Raw genomic sequence first — 20571 nt, 5'->3', positions numbered from 1 at the left:
GCTTCAGAGGCCAAACAAAAATTCCACGAAGCCAGGTCAGCCGGCTTCTCCAATGGAGCCATTAATTCTGTGTACCTTACATGCTGCCGTTATTCACGTGCAAGATTCAACCTCATTAGTCTTCTACAAACATGTATTACTTAAGTAATCGCATAGTCAAATTCCCTGTCATCATCGATCAACGATAGATAAATATATGTCGATGCAATAGCAGATTGAAAGTGTCGACACTCTCATTTCGATATTCTATATTGATTTAATGATAGGTTAAGACAGTTGATATTATATATCGGCCCGGGAGCAGGTCGAAACAGTTGACAGCTCTCACACTGGTATTATAGATATCCAATGTGGAGCATCAGGCAGTTGACATCTTTCACTTTGATATCATTAACATATATCCAACAGCGAGTTGAGTTAGTTGAGATCTCTCACATCCAATCTTTCTATTAACATTAAATCTCTTTATCAATACCAACACTTTAAATAAAATAAAAATAAACCTGTTGTTACTTTACGTGACTTAAATGAAATTAACGGAAGATCTGAAAAGGTTTCATTGGCATTTTATTGTCAGGAACGACATGAACCCGATTTTTCAACGAAGCCATGAAAATAATGACGATGTTGATGATGATTCGACAACGATGATAAATATGACGATGACGATGACGATGATGATGATGATGATTGATGATGATGATGATGATGATGATGATGGCGAGAATGACGTGGATGATAATTTCATTGCCAAAAGAGTACTGTAATTCCAAGGACAAATTACAAATGCAGTAAAATTTATATATCGAGTACCGTAAATCCTCAAGTATAATCCGCATTTAAAGGTCAAAATCCCTAGTGCGTACTATATACGAGGTTAAAAATGAAAATGATTTTCTAAGCAATGTCTGAGTCTCTATTTGCTGCCCAGCAATGTTTATTCAGACGCATTCTGTGATGTCGGGCGCGAAAATACCTTAAGCTAAACCTGAAAGCTATAGAGTCATAAAAGAATCATCCATAACTTGCAGTAAGCAACATTTATTAAACGCTATTACTGTTATTTCTTTATTTTCTGCAAACAAAATGTACAAAAAAGCTACACGTTTGCATTATGTTATATATACAATAATAATAAAGGACGTTACCGTATACCATTTTACAAACCAAGGACGTTATGTAGACCTCCTTGACTCAAGTTAGAGAAGGAGTGCGTATTATACACAAGGTTTAGGTTTTTCAGAAATGCAGCCCCTAAAAATCCCCTGCGTATTATACTCAAGGGCGGACTATACTCGAGGATGTACGGTACACAAAGAAAATAACTAAAGTAAACTAATAAGCAAAAAAGGTTTGGGATGATAGTAAATGTAATAAATGATAATAATGACTAATAAATATTTGATGATAGATAATAGCTAATAAATATCAAATCAAAATAATTATCAATATTCATCTAGAACCAAATCGCATGTATTAATAAATAAACACATTGTCTTTCTTAGTGCAAAATATCAGGAGTTATAAAAATACTTGGAAAAAGCTAGTTGTTATGTAACAGTAACAACGGCCAGAAGAAACGCAACAGGATGCAAGGAAAGACTAACAAGGCAAAGTGGATCAGTGGCTACCAGTCTACCAGCCATCCACCACGCCATTGTTTATGTCAGAGTACCGGCTCGTTCTGTATAGAATTAAACTACGTTGTGGTCAACAATATGTCATTAATGAAGAAGCGGACTGTGAGAGAACAAAGGATGGACATTAAAGACAAAAGGGCTTATAGAAAGAAATCGGCCTGACCTGAAAGTTAGAGGGCACGGGAAACAAAATGAAGCAGACGAGGATAAGGGAAATGAAGAGATTATAAACCCGATTAACGTAGATTATGTGGTGTGTTATGCAATGAGACATGTAGTTTACTTGGACGTGTTACGGTTTAAGGATGGTATATAATCCTATTAACTTGCGGTTTTTTCGTGCTTCTCCTACTTGCCAATCTGTCGCCTGGTTTCGTTTATGATGCATGCTGGGAGAGAGAGGAGCTGGGGAATGGAAGTCAGCGACCTTCAGCGATATTTAAAGTCGAACAATTGACTTCCACTACGAGTGGTCCTACGGCACTTTGCACTGACTTTCTTATAATAATAATAATAATAATAATAATAATAATAATAATAATAATAATAATAATTTCAGTAATAAATATTTTCATGGCTTGAGGGTAAAAAAAATAAATTACTTAGAAAAGACAATAAAAATATTTATCCTGAAAGCTTAGTTTTAAAAATAAAAGCAATTATACATTCAGTATGAAATGTGTGAAATATTTTCTGTGTATTATCACATACCCATATACGCAAACACTTATCTTACAAATGCACATGTACACAAACACATATGCATACACATATTCAAATGCACATAAGCATATAATAGTGAAATATATGTAAATGTAGGTATTTATTATAAATATCATATGTATATACTATACGTATTTTCTTTTTTTCTTTACTTGTTTCAGTCATTTGACTGCGGCGATGCTGGAGCACCGCCTTCAGAAGAACAAATCGACGCCAGGACTTATTAATTGTAAGCCTAGTACTTATTTTATCATCTCTTTTGATGAACCGCTAGGTTACGGGACATAAACACACGAGCATCGGTTGTCAGGCGATGGTGGGGGAACAAGCACAGGCACACAAATACATACAAACATATATATATATATATATATATATATATATATATATACCGGGGTAAACATATAAATGTGAAAAAAGGTAGGCGTAGAGTAAAATGCTTTATTTAACCCCTTACCCAACAATTATTTTGAAAATAAATGTATTTTTTCAGACATATTTTTTAATTGTTTTATTTTACTATGTTTTGAATGGTGATTTCGAGGTATATTTCAAACCTTATTTATTATGAATTTTAATTCAATAATATTGATTTTAAATTACCGCTTTGGGCAGAAACGAGTTAACCCGTTTTTTTCATAAATCATATTACTTTTACAAAAAATCATGTTATTTTATTTGGTTATCGACATGGTGGGGTTATAATATAAAGGTATAAAAAAAAAACAACGTAAAAACAAAGTGAATACTTCTATTCATAAAATGTGCCTTCCAACCCTTCGACTGTCTCCAGGTGACTAAATCGTACTCGGTCTTCAATGCCTTACTCAAGCGAAAGGTGGCAGAAATCGTCACTGCCAGACGTATAAAGTGAGCGAATATACTCGTATATGTCAAAAAAGAGTTTATAATAGACAAAGGAACTCGTTTGCTGTCGATTTTGGCGAGTTAACTCGCCAGAGATAGAAAAAAAAACGATTTCGGTCAAAACGCATATATTCGTTTCTGCCGGGTAAGGGGTTAAAAGCAGCAGAAATTTAACTAAACTGTCCGACGAACGAGAACGTGAAACTTCGTGTAATAGGTTTTGTTGAATTTCTGCTGCTTTTAAGTAAAGTATATATATATATATATTATATATATATATATATATATATATATATATAAAAATTAGCGTATATTTAAACACAAAAGAGGTGAGCCTTAACAGGTCGCCTTACATACGAGAAGGAACAGTCAAAAGGCCTAAAACACACTTAAGAGCAATTTCGAAGGGAATGAAAAATATAAGCATTTACCTTGTTTTACAGCCGGACCTTAGGTTTCGAACTTTAATTAGTAAATGAAATAATTTGCAAGGCGAAGTTTTCATCAGCGGATACGCCAAAACATTAACATATAACAATTGCAGCGTGGAAGGTGTTTATAAGCCATTTAAGAAACACACAAAAACCGTTAGATTCACTTCAACATTAATTTTTTTTTTAAAAGCGGTTTTTGTGTGTTTCTTAAATGGCTTATAAACACCTTCCAATTGTTTTCGTTCCAGCACACGATCTCAGATCAGGTCACTTGCTATGCAAGTACATCTCCGTAATTAACATATAAATTAGAGACAAAATAACACATGCCTCATTCCTCATTTTGTCTCTTTTTCTTCCTTCTTTTTTTTTTCCTCTCCCGACCTTGTCATTTGTCCACCTGTGTAACCAGTATCCCGGCTTAAGTTGCTTTCAGTGGCGCTCGATGAAATACAAACCATTGGGTGTAAAACAAAACGTGGAAAAGCACAGCAGCAGTCGTTCGAAGAATGGTAACGTAAAACTCCACGTAGCAATACACATATACACAGCTTTGATGAGATATTATTCTTCTTAACTGTGTTGAGTTTATTTATTTACTTTTTGCTTAATTATGATATGTATGTGTGTGTGTGTATGCATGTATGTGTGTATGAGTATGTTTATGCATGTATTCACAAACACACAAACATCTAAATAACGAGTACCAATTTTTATCTACTCATGATAGTTCTTAATGTAAAGTCGGTGCCGTCGGAATTGAACTCAGGAATCAAGTTTAGGACGAAACCATTCTATGAGAGGCATTTAGTGCAGTGTTCTACCTCTCAATATTAATTAATTGAGAGCTGCTCTAAGTAGTATTAGGTTTCTCCTGGAAACGCGTAGTTTGAATAAAAATATCAAAAATGCCATCAATGAAATAGTAATCAGGCATTTTAAAAAACAATTTGCTGGTATTTTCTGAACATTCCTGAGCTACTTTGAAATTGTTTTTATTTATTACTCGTATTATATATTTATTTTTTTGAAAACACACGAACAGAATAAAACAAAATGGCTGAGTTAGATCTTGTGAAAAGTAGACAGATGGGTAGTAAATGACAGCAGATTGGCAGAATTATATGGACAGAAAGATGTATGGAAAGTGGCTTCCAAATCGATAAAGCTTTTTACATCTTGGCTAATCTCTCACCTAAATTTGGCATAACGTCCAACAACAGTTGAAGAAATTGTGAAAAACTGCATCAGTTCTGCTAATCGAGTAGGAATTGAAAATGCATGATGAGTGTTACTAATTAGTATAAAATAGAAGCAGCACCTTCAGTAAAACTAGAGCTCACAGCTCTGCAGCAAATACAGAGGTTTAAATTACTAAAATGGTGTTGAGAATATTTTACACACTATACATCAATTTAGATAGCTATAACACGTCATGAAATGTTCAAGCTATATTTCTTTCTCTTGTGAGTCAAGTGATCTATTTGCTTGATCGTTACAGAGGAATTTTATAGTGATACAATTTTCTGCTGTGTCTTTTTCAAAGATAATGTTGTAATACCGATATATGTGGAAGGAAAAATTTCATGAGGAGGTCATTTACGTAAAGCTAATGTTAACTTAACTTTATGGAATACGTTTTTTTCTTCTTTAGACAACAATAAACCGCTTTGTCAGAACTACACTAACATGACTTTACGATCACTTTATTGTACAATAGATAATTGTGCAGCAGATAGATTAGTGTATGATAAGGTGTGCTGTTTTATAAGGTACTCAACTACCGAAATAATTGAGAACAGACACTAATATATTTATTTTAAATTATTATCGTTAAACTGAAGCCTTCATTAGTACACAAACACGGCAACATATATGCATTAACAACTCTAAACTTAGATAGCAATTTGTATACACACACACACACACACACACACACACACATACATACACATATATATATATGTGTCTGTGTGTGTGCGTGTGTGTGTGTGCGTGTGTGTGTGTGTGCATGTGTTAGTGTGCGTGCGCGTGTATATCTGATGCACATGAAAATAACTGAATTTTTGTTAATATAAGTAAGATGATTACTCCGTAACAGAGCACAACGACTCAACAAATAGTCGGGGCAATGAATTTATATTTACTTGAATGAAAATGAGAAAGAATCTTAAATATACACCACAAAGGAATTAGGGAATATTTATCACTGTCTATCTGAATTTTCAGGAACGATTCACTTTGTCAGCCACTGTTAAACTAAAGACTGTCACTTTTTTAGCCAATCCCTATATAACAGTTGTTGACATAAGGAGCAATGGATCGAAGAAATCACTTTTATACTTAAGTAAACTATAATAATCGTCTTGAAAATGAAATGAAATTTAACTTTAGAGTATTGTGCTGATGAATATAAGGTGGGACAATATATATATATATATATATATAATAAAAAAGAGTGAAAACATCCAACCACGTGCTTTCACACATCAACTCTCTCACCTATATATATATATATATATATATATATATATATGTATATATATATATGTATATATATATATATATATATATATATATATATATATATAATATATATATATATATATAATACAAAAAGGGCCAACAAAACATCCAGATTGACGATACAAGAAAAAAACAACAAGGACGATTCATTCGAAGCTTTCTATCCTCGCATTTTGGCTGATTAATCTTGAGATTGCTCCAATCTGGCCAGCCCCAAGGAAAAACTAAGCTAAGTGCATTAGATTCCTTGGAAGAAAGCATCGAATATATACGAAAACAAGGATGAAAAAACAGACGATGTTACAGAATATACATATATATGTATGTATGTATGTATGTATGTATGTATGTATGTAGTATATATATATATATATGTATGTATGTATGCATGTATGTATGTATGTATGTATGTATGTATGTATGTATGTATGTAGTATGTATGTATGTATGTATGTATGTATGTATATATATATATATGTATGTATGTATGCATGTATGTATGTAGTATGTATGTATGTATATATATGTATGTATATATATAGTAGAAGAAATAGCTATAACCCTTTGACTGCTATTTCTAAATTCGGTATGTGGTAAGGCAACTCGTTGCTAAACCCTTATTGCTTAGTATATATATATATATATATATATATATATATATATATATATATATATGTATATACACTGAATGTCCCTACAAAATGATTATGTTGAGCTAGTCGGTGAATTATGTGGTTATATAAATTACATGTCCTTTTGGGTTCCAGATCAGCTTTAACTAAGCAAAACTCTGATCGAAAGATTTCCAGTTATGACGGACTACTTTGTCCCTTTATTCTAGTAGGTCAAGCAAATCAAGTCGAACGATCACGTAGAGATCTTCTTTTAGATGTATTAAGGCTATCACGCAATATACTGCAAGATGTTCTATGTGCACCACAGATGTTTAAACATAATTAAGGCTGCTCGAACATTTCGAAAAATATAAAAATACAACGAAAATACGCTATTTATAATTTTGTTACACAGGTGTGGCTGTGTTGTAAGAAGCTTGCTTCCCAACCACATGGTTCCGGGTTCAGTCCCGCTACACGGCACCTTGGCCAAGTGTTTTCTACTATAGCCTCGGGCCGACCAATGCCTTGTGAGTGGATTTCGTAGACGGAAACTGAAAAGGGGCCCGTTGTACACACACACACACACATACACACACACACACACACGCATACACACACACACATGTATATATCTTTGTGTCTGTGTTTGTTCCCCCATCACCGCTTGACAGCCGGTGTTAGTGTGTTTACGTTCCTGTAATCTTGGAGTTCGGCAAAAGAGACCGATAGAATAAATATAAAGCTTAAAAAAGTTCTGGGGTCGATTTGTTCGACTAAAACCATTCAAGATGGTGCTCCAGCATGGCCGCAGTCAAATTACTGAGACAAGTAAAAGGATAAAAGAATAAAAGGATAAATATGATGAATAAAACCCAAGTGTGCAAATAAGTTTTCTATATATTTTCTAAATTTGTTACTTTGAAACAGTTTTTTAAAAAAAATCCCTTGTAGGGGAATAGGCGTAGGAGTGGCTGTGTGGTAAGTAGCTTGCTTACGAACCACATGGTTCCGGGTTCAGTCTCACTGCGTGACACCTTGGGCAAGTGTCTTCAAAAGCCTTGTGAGTGGATTTGGTAGACGGAAACTGAAAGAAGCCCGTCGTATATATGTATATATATATATATATGTGTGTGTGTGTGTGTGTGTGTATGTATATGTTTGTGTGTCTGTGTTTGTGCCCCCAACATCGCTTGACAACCGACGCTGGTGTGTTTACGTCCCCGTAACTTAGCGGTTCGGCAAAAGAGACCGATAAAATAAGTACTAGGCTTACAAAGAATAAGTCCTGGGGTCGATTTGCTCGACTAAAGGCGGTGCTCCAGCATGGCCACAGTCAAATGATTGAAACAAATAAAAGAGTAAAAGAATGCGAAGAGCGCCTGTATCTATACTTCATCGGCAATTCATGAAGCAGTCAAAACGACAGAGAACCATTGCTCAAGGCATTTGTAGCAGGTAAAGAATAATAACTAAAAGAATGGTTAATTTTACTTACACTTGCGTCAGAAATTAATTAGCACTTCTCAAATTTCTACATTAAATAGGTTAAATCAATTAACCTATGAGCTGTTCAAAACGTCTTACGCGATGAGAAAACTTAGTATGGTGTGATTTCGGTCCTTGCGAGGCGCTACCTATATCTATTAAACAAAGGAATTTGTCTGCATCCGCACTCCAAGTTGCTGTTGCACTGCTATGTCAACATCATAAGGCTGTAGACTCTCAAACTGCTCTGCAAACAAAGTTACGTCATCGTTCTGCGCAACAGTGAACTCGCAACAAAGCAATAGTTCGAGATATGGCCACTAGGTGACAGCACATACCTTGAGTGAAGAGCAAATCAAGGGTGCTAATTAATTTCTGACGGTAGTGTAGATTCCTATAGGAATATAAATAGTCAACTTTCATTTAGGAGATCTGTGATCAAAGGCTTAAAAATGCGCCTTTCCCATATTTTATTCAAACATTATCGATTGCCAGACCGAGCGTTGTGAGTATTTATTGAGCGAAAACACCTAAGGCTCCACGAGGCTCCGGCAGGGATGGTGGTGGTGATTCCTGCTGTACTCTTTCACCACAACTTTCTCTCACTCTTACTTCCTGTTTCCTTTGTACCTGTATTTCAAAGGGCCGGCCTTGTCACTCTCTGTGTCACGCTGAATATCCCCGAGAACTACGTTAAGGGTACACGTGTCTGTGGAGTGCTCAGCCACTTACACGTTAATTTCACGAGCAGGCTGTTCCGTTGATCGGATCAACCGGAACCCTCGTCGTCGGAACCGACGGAGTGCTTCCAGACTTATCTCATCGTATAGCATTAACCAATGTGTCCTTCAATTTTTTAGACGGGAAGATGTGATTTGAAGTACGCTGCCCTACTATTTCTGTAAGTCGAACAAATGTATTGAGGTTATTTCGTTAGTCACTGCTTTTTATATAATTTCTCTTGTTGAGAAAACCTATAATCAAAGACATTGCAACAGCGATCATCCTTTTATCTTCAGCATAGTGTACCTGGGAATACATTATACAAAGTATCTTTCCTAGTTATGTCGGCAGAATGTGATTTTGGTTGAATTTTGGTTGATATTTCTAATAGATCGAGCGACCACTGAGTGAGTTAGTGAGAGATAGATAGATAGAGAGAGAGAGAGAGAGAGAGAGAGAGGAAGAAAGAGAAAAAAAGAGAGTAAAAGTCTCTTGTTGGTTGAAAATAGTCAGTGATACTGAACAAAAAGAGGATCTTTATAATGTGAAAACCAGTTGATACAGGGAGAAAAATGTGCAAAAACCTATTGAATTTCTTTTTGCTTTTCCTTAGTGTTTTATATAAACTACATATTTTAGTTCGTAGTTATATATCTGATCATAGACAAATTTAAAAACCTCATCGGGTTTCACTGTTTTCTTTTATGAACGTGTTTTTCTGCTCATTTTCACGTAGCTTTTGTTGTTGCTTAAACTGCTGTCTTAATAGAGTTCTGTCTTTATCCCAACCAAGCATATTATTTCCCTTGCTATCTTTCACTTTTGTATTTTTATTTATTTATTTTGAAAGGCTTCTTTGGGTGAATATAAACGTTTAACATCATTTGCGTTGCTGAATCTCTAAAATGAATCCCTGAATTTTCTAGATATTTGCTTTATCTAAATGTTCGCTTTTATTGGCTTCCCAATGATTTCTATGCTATATCTTATTGTTCCTAAACGCATTATTTGCTTTATTTCTTTTTATCTTTCATTTATTATCATATATATATTTATTGTTTACTTATGGTTATGCTGTGCTGTCCGTTTCCATTACACAAATTGACCCATTGGCTTTCCCTGAGGCTTTCAATGATTTTTGCTTCTCCTTGTCATGGTTAAAGATCTTATGTCCACTCCCATTGTAACTAGTTCTTATGGGGTATTGCTTTTGCAATGGTTGAAGCAGTTCTATCAGTATCTTTGACTATTGCAGTTTATAATCTTCAGATACACAGTCTCAAATATTTCCGTTCAATTTAATATTTGATTCGATGCGTAAGTTTATTGAAAAATTATATCGTTAATATTTTAGAAATATCTATCTATCTATCTATCTATCTATCTATCTATCTATCTATCTATCTATCTATCTATCTATCTATCTATCTATTTATTTATTTATTTATTTATTTATCCATCCATCCATCAATCTATCTATCTATCTATCTATCTATCTATCTATCTATCTATCTATCTATCCATCTATCTGTCTATCTATCTATCTATCTATCTATCTATCTATCTATCTATCTATCTATCTATCTATCTATCTATCTATCTATCTGTCTGTTTGTCTGTCTGCCTATCTGTCTGTCTGTCTGTATATGTGTGCCCGCGCGTGTATGTGTATGTGTGTGACTGTGTGTGTGTGTGTGTGTGGTGTGTGTGTGTGTGTGTGTGTGTGTGTGTCTGTGTGTGTGTGTGTGTTCTGTTCTGTTTTTCATTATTTATATTCTTCTGAGGAAGGAGCCGGTTTCTAATAGATACAAAGTCTCATCGTTGTAATGTAGATAATGAAAGCGACATTACATTTTAAACCCGAGAAAAATATTGCATATCTTTACTGTTCCACTTACATATTGTTTGTGTTATGTGCAAGTCGGTTGATTTTTTTTTCCTGAAAATCTAAACTCATACAGGCTATCAATTAGGCATTTACTCTCAAAACCAGGTACACCACATATTACTGGTATAAATGTAAATTTGTATGCATATATGCATGCATATATTCATGTATGTATATATGAATATATGTGTGTATAAGACGGCATCAAAGATCAAAGCCACCAGTTAGTGTTTTACGGCCCAGACAGAATATATTCATAAATTCTTCAGTCACTTCTCTCGATGCTTCTCACCATTCTGTCTATCTATCTATCTATCTATCTAGGAACGAGTGGAGGGCAAGAACGTAGGGTGGACTTCAGTGCCTACCTACATAGCCTACCACGACTCTCGACAAGAAAGGCAGGGTGCTGCGAAGGTGCCATCACGGCGGCGGAAGTGCGGGAAGCGATGGCAGAATGCTCGAGGGACAAATCACCGGGTTTGGATGGTCTACCCTACGAGCTTTACAATTGTATGCCAGACTTGTTTGGAGATCTCTTGGCGGCGGTGTACTGCAACTGGCAGCAAAACGGGAGCATTCCTGGTTTTGTGAGCCGAGGAGCCGTAACACTGCTGAAGAAAGATCTAAACAAGGGAAATGTAATAGATAACTTTAGGCCCATCACTCTGCTTAATGCAGACTTGAAAATTTTGGCCAAGGTGCTAGCCAAGAGGTTGGCGCTTGTCATCGAGAAACTGGTCGACAAGGCGCAAACATGCGCCGTGCCAGGCCGGACCATCCATGACAACCTCCATCTGATGCGCTACATCATAGACAGGGTAGTTAACGAACCTGGCATGGGTGGGGCCCTGATCAACTTGGATCAATCAAAAGCCTTTGATAGGGTAGACCATCGATACTTGGAGGCAGTCCTGAGAGCGGCTGGTTTCGGTCCCGTCTTCCGCGGCTGGATAGCTGCCTTGTACAGAGGCATCCGTTCGGTAATTCGCGTAAATGGACATCTATCGAGACCTTTCGACATTGCACGTTCGGTCCGTCAGGGATGCCCCCTCTCGGCGCTTCTATACGTATTGACTCTTGAGCCACTACTGCGGAAGCTGGCGACTCTAAGGGGCATCCCGCGAGAATTGGGATGCGGGACGAGCGTGTCTGCATACGCGGACGACGTCACCGTCATAGTGTCTAGCCACGAGCACATCGAGCTGGTCGGCGAGACACTGAAAAACTACGAAGCGGTGACAGGAGCGAAAATCAACCGGGAAAAGTCAGTGGGCTTGCGACTAGGCACCTGGAGAAGCAAGCCCATGCCGTCCACCAGCGCCTCCGTCGTGGGACGCTGGACCGACGGCCCGGTTGAGTTGCTCGGGGTCTGGTTTGGTCCGGACCTCCAAGTGGAGAAGAACTGGAACGAGATAACGAGTAGGGTGGTCACTCTCGCCCGGCAATGGGCCGAGAGGAAACTGTCCCTAAAAGGTCGAGCGGAGGTGGCGAACACGTACATCGCGTCCGTCATCTACTACCGCCTGACCGTCGTACCTTGTCCCGACCCTACCATCACCAAACTACAACGCATCCTCTTTCGCTTCTTGTGGAAAGGATGCGTCCCGATGGTCAGGCGATCCATTTGCTGTCAACACCCGTTAAAAGGAGGGCTGGGCATGCCGTGGTTGATGATGCGCAGACACGCGCTGAGACTGCGACATCTCTGGCTCTATGTAGACGACGGTGAACAGGTGTGGTCGCCGTTTGTGAGGCACGCTTTCCCGCAGCTCGTCTCCATGACCGAACTGCAGTCGTGGATCAAAAAGAGGCCGAGGAAGGGCGAATGGCACCGCGAGTGTCGCGTTGCTCTCAAGCAACTCTGCCGTCCTGGGTCGACCTTAAGTGACTTCAACACAACCAAAGCATTCTATAGGGGTTTAGTGGAGGGGAGGTACGACGACGAGCTCGGGGCGAACCTGGACGTCGACGAGGAGTACCTGACCCGCCTGTTCGGGACGACTTTCGGGCCAGGGCCCATGGACAACTTCCAGAGATCCCTGGCCTGGCAGTGCTACCGAGAAGCGCTACCCGTTCGGGATAAGCTCTACAGACACGGCTCGAGAAACACGGGGCCGACCTGCCCGAGATGCGGTCAGAGCGACGAAACCGTTCTGCACGCACTCGTTCAGTTTCCAACAATTTCCGACCTGTGGGCTTATGTCGAACAACTGCTGTCACGTGTGGGACGAGTCGGTTTATCAGCTGAGTCTATCGTCAATATTGTCACGCCTCCTTCCTTCAAACGGGAAGGAAGAGCTATTTTCATCATCCTTGTGGCTATGGCGAAAGAATGTATCTGGTGGACGCGTCTGAAAGGATTGGAGACAAACACTTTCCTCTCTGGTCAATCTCTCATCAACTTCTTCAAGTACCACTTGAAAAGGAAAGTGAGAGTAGAGAGGCAAGTTTTGTCTAGCGAATGTTTTAAAAAAAGATGGGTGAATGTAGCAAGAATGGCACGTATGAATGACGAAGCCACCTTGAGCATAGTCCTATGAACCCAGAAATCGAAAACAGAGAGTTGCTTATTTGCAAAAAAAAAAAAAAAAAAAGAAATATAAAATGTGACTTCATTGACCGAGGTTACCGTGGTCTTTTCCGCAGGCTTTTCTTTCCACGGGTAAACCTCACCTGTCCTCCCCTTTACACTTCATATTGACATTTCTGTGATAACGATCCCTATTGATCATTTTTTTTTCCTCTCCCCCCCCCCTTTTTTTTTTTTTTTTTTTTTTAACCCCCCTTATTTTTGTCCTCTTTCTCTCCTTTTACGATCCCTTTTGATCGAACCTCCCCCTTCCTTTTTTTTTTTTTTTTTTTTTAATACCTTCAAAAGAAAAGCTCTACCTTGTAATTTGTTCTATCTGTGTGCAGCCCTGTGTGGCTAATAAAGAAACATATCTATCTATCTATCTATCTATCTATCTATCTATCTATCTATCTATCTATCTATCTGCTTGCTTGTCGATTTGTGTGTGTGTGTGTGTGTGTGTGTCTTGTGCGTGTGCAACATACGTTCGGTTCTTTCATCAGTGATGGATGTCTTATTCCTTACTGTAAGAAAGAATTCTATTGGACACTTGCTCAGTGACGAAGACAGAAAGCTTTGATCAAAGCAAAAGCAGAGTGATAAACTAGAAGAGGGAGACTAATTAAACATGGGACACACAAATGACATGCCAGCATGTCAAGTCGAAGACAAGGGAAAATGTATGATGCTGCAGGAAAGAAAGAAGGAAGTGGTTTTAAGCAATTTATCATAGGAAATGTCAACAGCACGGGAAACCAACATTTACAAAAGTGACGTTGAGTGATTGACGAATGGAAAGGAAATAAACGTTCTACTGATACGTGAAACAAACTCTGTTGATTTTTACTGATATTATGACAACTGAAGCTTGACTGAAAAGATAACGCTCAGAATATTTCAATAATTCGAGGTTAAATATCTGAAAATAATAATCGAGGTTAAATATCAGAAAATAATGATACAAGATTTTTATTATTATTTTCTGAACATCTCATATGAAATATATGTAATGATGTTTCTAATAATGTCAGCAATTTTGGACTGAGCTGAATAACGGATAAACCAGTATCATTTATATATAATATATATTGTTTCAAAGAATTAATAAGTATCTTGAACCAAGATTACTATAATTATGATATACTATTCCAGACATCCTTTGCACAAAATGTTGAGTAAGTTTTGTGTGAATGAATATCAAATATTCACTATTCTATATCTATATCCAGATGAAGGAACGTACTTATAAATGCTTAAAAGATGTAATGTAATCTTGTACAAGACTTATAATAATTGTTTTATCACTGACATCTTTACATAAATTATTTGTTTTATTGTTTCTATAAATGCTAATGATTTTTAATATAATGTATGTGAAAGAATGATATTACTGTAACCAAAATATTATGAAAATTTGCTTTGAGCGTAGTGGTTCATGAGATCGGAGCATGTCTGGATTTTCAAGGCGATTAGATTGGAATTACTACACTCCTTCCAAACTGAGCGCCAACCCGTCGCTGAGTAAATGTTCAGATACAACAGGTACTCATTTTCGGTTCGAGTAAATGGAACGACGTGAGTTTAATGTCGTGTTTAAAGATAAAACGCACCACCCGGTCCGAGAATCGAACCCACATCATAAGGATCGTGAGCCCGACACCTTAACCACTAAACCTTCAATACGTATGAAAAACCGTTATTTTCTATATCATATCATAATGAAATTACGTGGAGTTATTTACCCTACCTTTATACGTTTTCTAACCATTTCTATAATAATTTAGTATTTGGTATATACAGACATTTACTAACGCGCCACCCGGTTCGAGAATCGAACCCACAACGCAAGGATCATGAGCCCGACACCTTAACCACTAAACCTTCATTACTTATGAAAAACCGCAATTTTCTATATCATATCATAATGAAATTACGTGGAGTTATTTACCCTACCTTTATACGTTTTCTAACCATTTCTATGATAATTCAATATTTGGTATATACAGACATTTACTAACGCGCCACCCGGTTCGAGAATTGAACCCACGACTTAAGGATCGTGAGCCCGACACCTTAACGACCGAACCTTCAATACTTATGAAAAACCGTTATTTTCTATATCATATCATAATGAAATTACGTGCAGTTATTTACCGTACCTTTATACGTTTTCTAACAATTTCTATAATAATTTAGTATTTGGTATATACAGACATTTACTGGATCTGTTTGAATATTAAATATTATTTTACATACGGATATTTTTTTTTCCTTCTCTAAATCAGCAACTGATGTATAGATTCTATAAGATTACAAAGAAATGTGTGAAATTCTCCGTAAGAATAGATGGAGATCACTACCGATATATATCAGCGAGGCATTTCATCGAAAGTGCAATACAGGAATGGAAAATTTAAGTCTGGCAAACTGCCTCGAAAATTAATCCGATAGTTGATGAGGAAGTCAGTATCGATTGTGACCTATTGAAAGCTTTAATTAAATCTCTCTTGCAAAACAATGTCGAGAAATTTCCATCGCATGAAGTCCATTAGATAGATAAAATTTCTAGTCGAGTTGTTGGAAAGACACAAATACAAATACAATAACTTGAGGTTGGATCTTAAGTCGTTTTGTTGTTGTTGTTGTTGTTGTTGTTTTATCTCGGTATAACTTAGGTAATTGTATTGTGTGATCATATACTTACTCTTTCTCTGATCATATGCTAAGATAATATGCACACACGCATACATACATATGTACGCGTATAAATATAGGTTACATACACGAAACCTATATATGTATGTGTGTGTGTGTGTGTTTGTGCGTGGATGTATGTATAATATATGTACACATACACACACATGCACACACACACACAAAAATGTACATATAATAGTAATAATAATAATAATAATAATAATAATAATAATAATAATGATAATAATAATAATAATAATAATAATAATAATGATGAAGATGATGATGATAATAATAATGATGATAATAATAATAATAATAATAATAATAATAATAATAATAATAATGATAATAATAATAATAATAAATACATACATACATACATACATATATGTTGTATCCGGGGACCAACCCGAAATGTTCAACGGGTAAACAAATTCAACATATCCTATCATATTTTGTAAATCATCCACATAAAAAAAAAAATAGAACTGCAAAAACTGAACTAAATTAATAAAGAAATTACATTAAAATGTTGGAAGTTTGATTTGGAAGTTTATTCATTGGATTGAATATTCTTTATGCGAAACCTTTTTATTAAAAAAAATTATAAATTAATGTCTTTTGTAAAACCATTACTTTCAATGAATTGAGAATATATTTTGTTAGGCAAATAAAAGTAATTTATGAAATGGTTAGTTGCTCATTTATACTTCACTGGATTTTTAGAAAACAGTAAATAATCCCATGTTTTGATTATAGTTTCGTTTTCCATTAATAAGTTTTACTTAACAGTTCAACTACTTATTTGCTATAACATTACTGTAGTTTGGCTGCGGTGGTGGCGATTAGGGCTGCACTTCAGTTAATTTGAAATCAAACGTGTCTGTCAGGATTCACAATGATTCATATTCGCGTTATATTTCTTCTAAGGAGAACCTTTAACTGTTGGTTTGTCCTATTACAGCGAAGGGATTTTACATGCATTACACATCGTCCATTATTTTTAAAGAAAGTGACTGTAATGTGTAAAAAACCACCAGAAGCATAACATCAAAATGGCTTTCTGATTATAAGAAGAAATATAAAGAACTTAGAGTATTCATGTATAGATCACCTCTTCATACACTTTGAAAGTTTGAAGTAATTATAAAGAAACTTTGTCTACATTCTATTTTATTATTTAATACTGCAATAAAGAGTCTTTGAAGATAGAGCTTTGTTTGGAGGTCGTTATAATTAATCTTTCAAAACAGCCCTTCATTATTAGTTTTCAGTCAGTTTCGATCGCTATATTGAAAACGGTTCCAGTTTTTCTGATACAACTCATTTCCTGATCCTTCTAATTAATTAATTATTTAATCAATGCATTGTTTCTAATGCTCAAAGGGACCAGCTGCATGATTTTGCATTATATGACATATTTTTCTGTTTTGTTTTACTAACGTCCTTTCATTTTTATAAGTATCTGCAGAGAAACTATTGGTTGTGGTGTGTAGTATTAACATATTAATTTGATTGTTATCAAATGCAAACACTTATTAATATTGAATGGTTTAGACGAATTCTGAGTTTATTAGTCTTTTATATTTTAGAAGTGGTCGGCGGTTAGAGTGTTTCTTCACAAATAAAGGCATTGTAGTTTTCACAGATGAAAAGAATTCTGTCAGTGAATGAATACAGAGACAAAGACGGCAAAAGCAAAGATATATCCCTCCAGTAGCGGTAGATGAGTACTTAGCAGTTTATCTTCTCTATTGCGACATCGAAATCCTGGCTGATGTTTTACAGTAACCTAAACCTCGGCACGTGTCAGTTGTGCAAAGTTCTTGTAAAGCTATAGTTTTTGATTAGGTCATGTTCGTATCTTTTATAAATCCTAAAAACTGTTCGTGGTGCACGCATCCAGCAGATACTCTCCCAAATATCACTTTTCCAATTCTATTGCTCTGAGTCAATTTCCATTTATTTTACAGTCCTCTCCCATTTCATTTTGTTCTTGGCATGCTTATGATAGAGTGAGAGGGGGCGGGGGGCACCGTGTGTGTGTGTGTGTGTTTGTGTTTGTGTATGCGTGTGTCTTGCATATGTGCGTGTGTCTGTGTTTTCATTCATTCTATTTACCTTAGTTCTTTTGGCAATTCCTCTCCTCACTCTTTTCACATCACTTTCCACTCCTCGTTGTTTGCATTTTCTCACCCTCTTAGAGATTTCTGTCTTATTTGCTCCTCTGTCTCTTTTGATAGACATCTTCGGGGTTCTCCTTATCAAATACAGTTTTCTCTGTCTCTGTCTGTCTGTCTCTCCCTCCCCCTCTCTCACTCACTTTCTCTCTGTCTCTGTCTCTGTCTCTCTCTGGTCACTGGCCAGTGCAGATGGTTGATTCGTCAGTTCGCAAATAGACTTAAACTGTTCCTTTCGCTAGTTTGCTCAGTTAACTGTTGTCAATATTATTTTTTTAGAATGATATCCTTTGGCAGTTTAATCGGAATGTTTTCTACTTTCTACTTAACGTAATCTTATTATACCTCTCTCTTATTTTCCTGCTAAAATTGATCTGAAAAATTTCTCAGATATCCATCTAATAATTTTATTTTCTTCAAAATATCTCTTTCTATATTATATGAAGGTGAATGTGTCCTCTCTCGTTCTTGTTAAAATATTCTCTCTGAAGTTGCTATTTTATTCCTATGACTCTCTCTCTCTCTCTCTCTTGCACACACACACAAGCACACACATATGTATATATATATATATATATATATATATATATATATATATATATGAATTATCATTATTATTATTATTATATTATTATTATTATATTATTATTATTATTATTATTATTATTATTATATATATATATATATATATATATATATGTATATATGTATGTTTGCATGTATATGCATATATCATTCTTTCCTTCCCCTTTAATGATATTTAATGATTTCATAATTAATTGTAAATGATTATAATCAAAAGTTGAAATGATTACAATGTGTAATTAATTTCCAGATCCATAATTTCATTCTAGGGAACGCTATAGTTGAGTAATTTCAAATAAAATCCCTGCAAGTCATCAAAGGATATTCATTACTCTATAAACCTTTCTCTCTATTATCGTTGCCAATTTGGACTCCGGTATTATAAACAAGGATCACAGCAGAAAGCGGGTTTGTTTGAATTTAGCATATAGCTAATCATTATCAAATAAATCCATTTTTTTTCGTATTTCTACTTTGATACATCATACTAGGTAATTTTCCTGTTTGTACACGTATGTGTTTTTATACAACGTAAGATTTTATATATCAGGGAAACCAGATAAAATATAATTCCCACTCAAGTAAGATAGCCATTGCTCCTATTTTCTAGAGTGACAGAGAAAAATGAAATAACTAGTTACTATCATAAACGCATACTTCAGAATAAACAAGGAAGAAAGGGTGATATCCGTAATTTTCACAACATGACTCATTTTATAATAATTAAACTGTTTTACGGATAATGAAGATAGTTCTTAAGAAACATTTCTGCCCTTCAATATTTTCAAGTTAATCAATATCTTTCATTCATGCTGCCTTCTTTCTTTGAAGTATATTGTGAAACTGAAAGACAAATATTGCTCTCTACTATGTTTTCTTTTCTCAATGGAAAAATATATTCTGTATAAAGTCAGACTGAATATCTTGACCAAGCACATTGTTACATATTTTTCCAATTGGTATAAACACCCAAACTTTTAATACTTTTACAACTGTCAAATTTATGTATAATTCTATTCGCAAATCATCGTGCTTGGGGAGTTAGACTACCTCTTAAAAGAACGTGTTTTGGTCCGTTGGGATTGAAATGTTAATGTTTTTGGCATTGTTAGCTTTAGTGATTTTCCCAAACAGTTTGCACTTGTTTTTATTGTTTGCACCAACTGATACGACTCAGAGTATAATAGCTTTGTCATTTTATATCGCTGTTTCAGCTGGTTAGAGCTATACTAGAATTAGTGACAATTTGGCAGCGTTAATAGTTTCTATTGTACAAATCTCCCAACCATGTCGTCTCGGTTGATGTCTTCTGATTAAGTTCAACTGGACATACAGACAATATGGCCTATTCTTTCTAAACACACTACGTAAAGAGCGCTTTCTGTTTCCTTTTGTGATATGACTTACACAGTTTATACGTAGCGATCTTATGTTGGATTTTGGTCTTGTACTAGCTCTAGAATCTGTTGCCAGTAAGAAGGTCTTCTATATTTTCCATTTCCATTTTGTTGTTTCTTTTTTACTCGATCTATCTGGAAAGCTTCAATTCTGTGATTTAAAATAAACTTTTTAAATAAGGAAAAGTTACTTCGTAATTTATACCGAATTATTTTTGTATTATTGAAGTG

The sequence above is a fragment of the Octopus sinensis genome, linkage group LG2 (assembly GCF_006345805.1).
Source record: "Octopus sinensis linkage group LG2, ASM634580v1, whole genome shotgun sequence".
NCBI lineage: Eukaryota > Metazoa > Mollusca > Cephalopoda > Octopoda > Octopodidae > Octopus > Octopus sinensis.
This window is presented reverse-complemented; position numbering follows the sequence as displayed.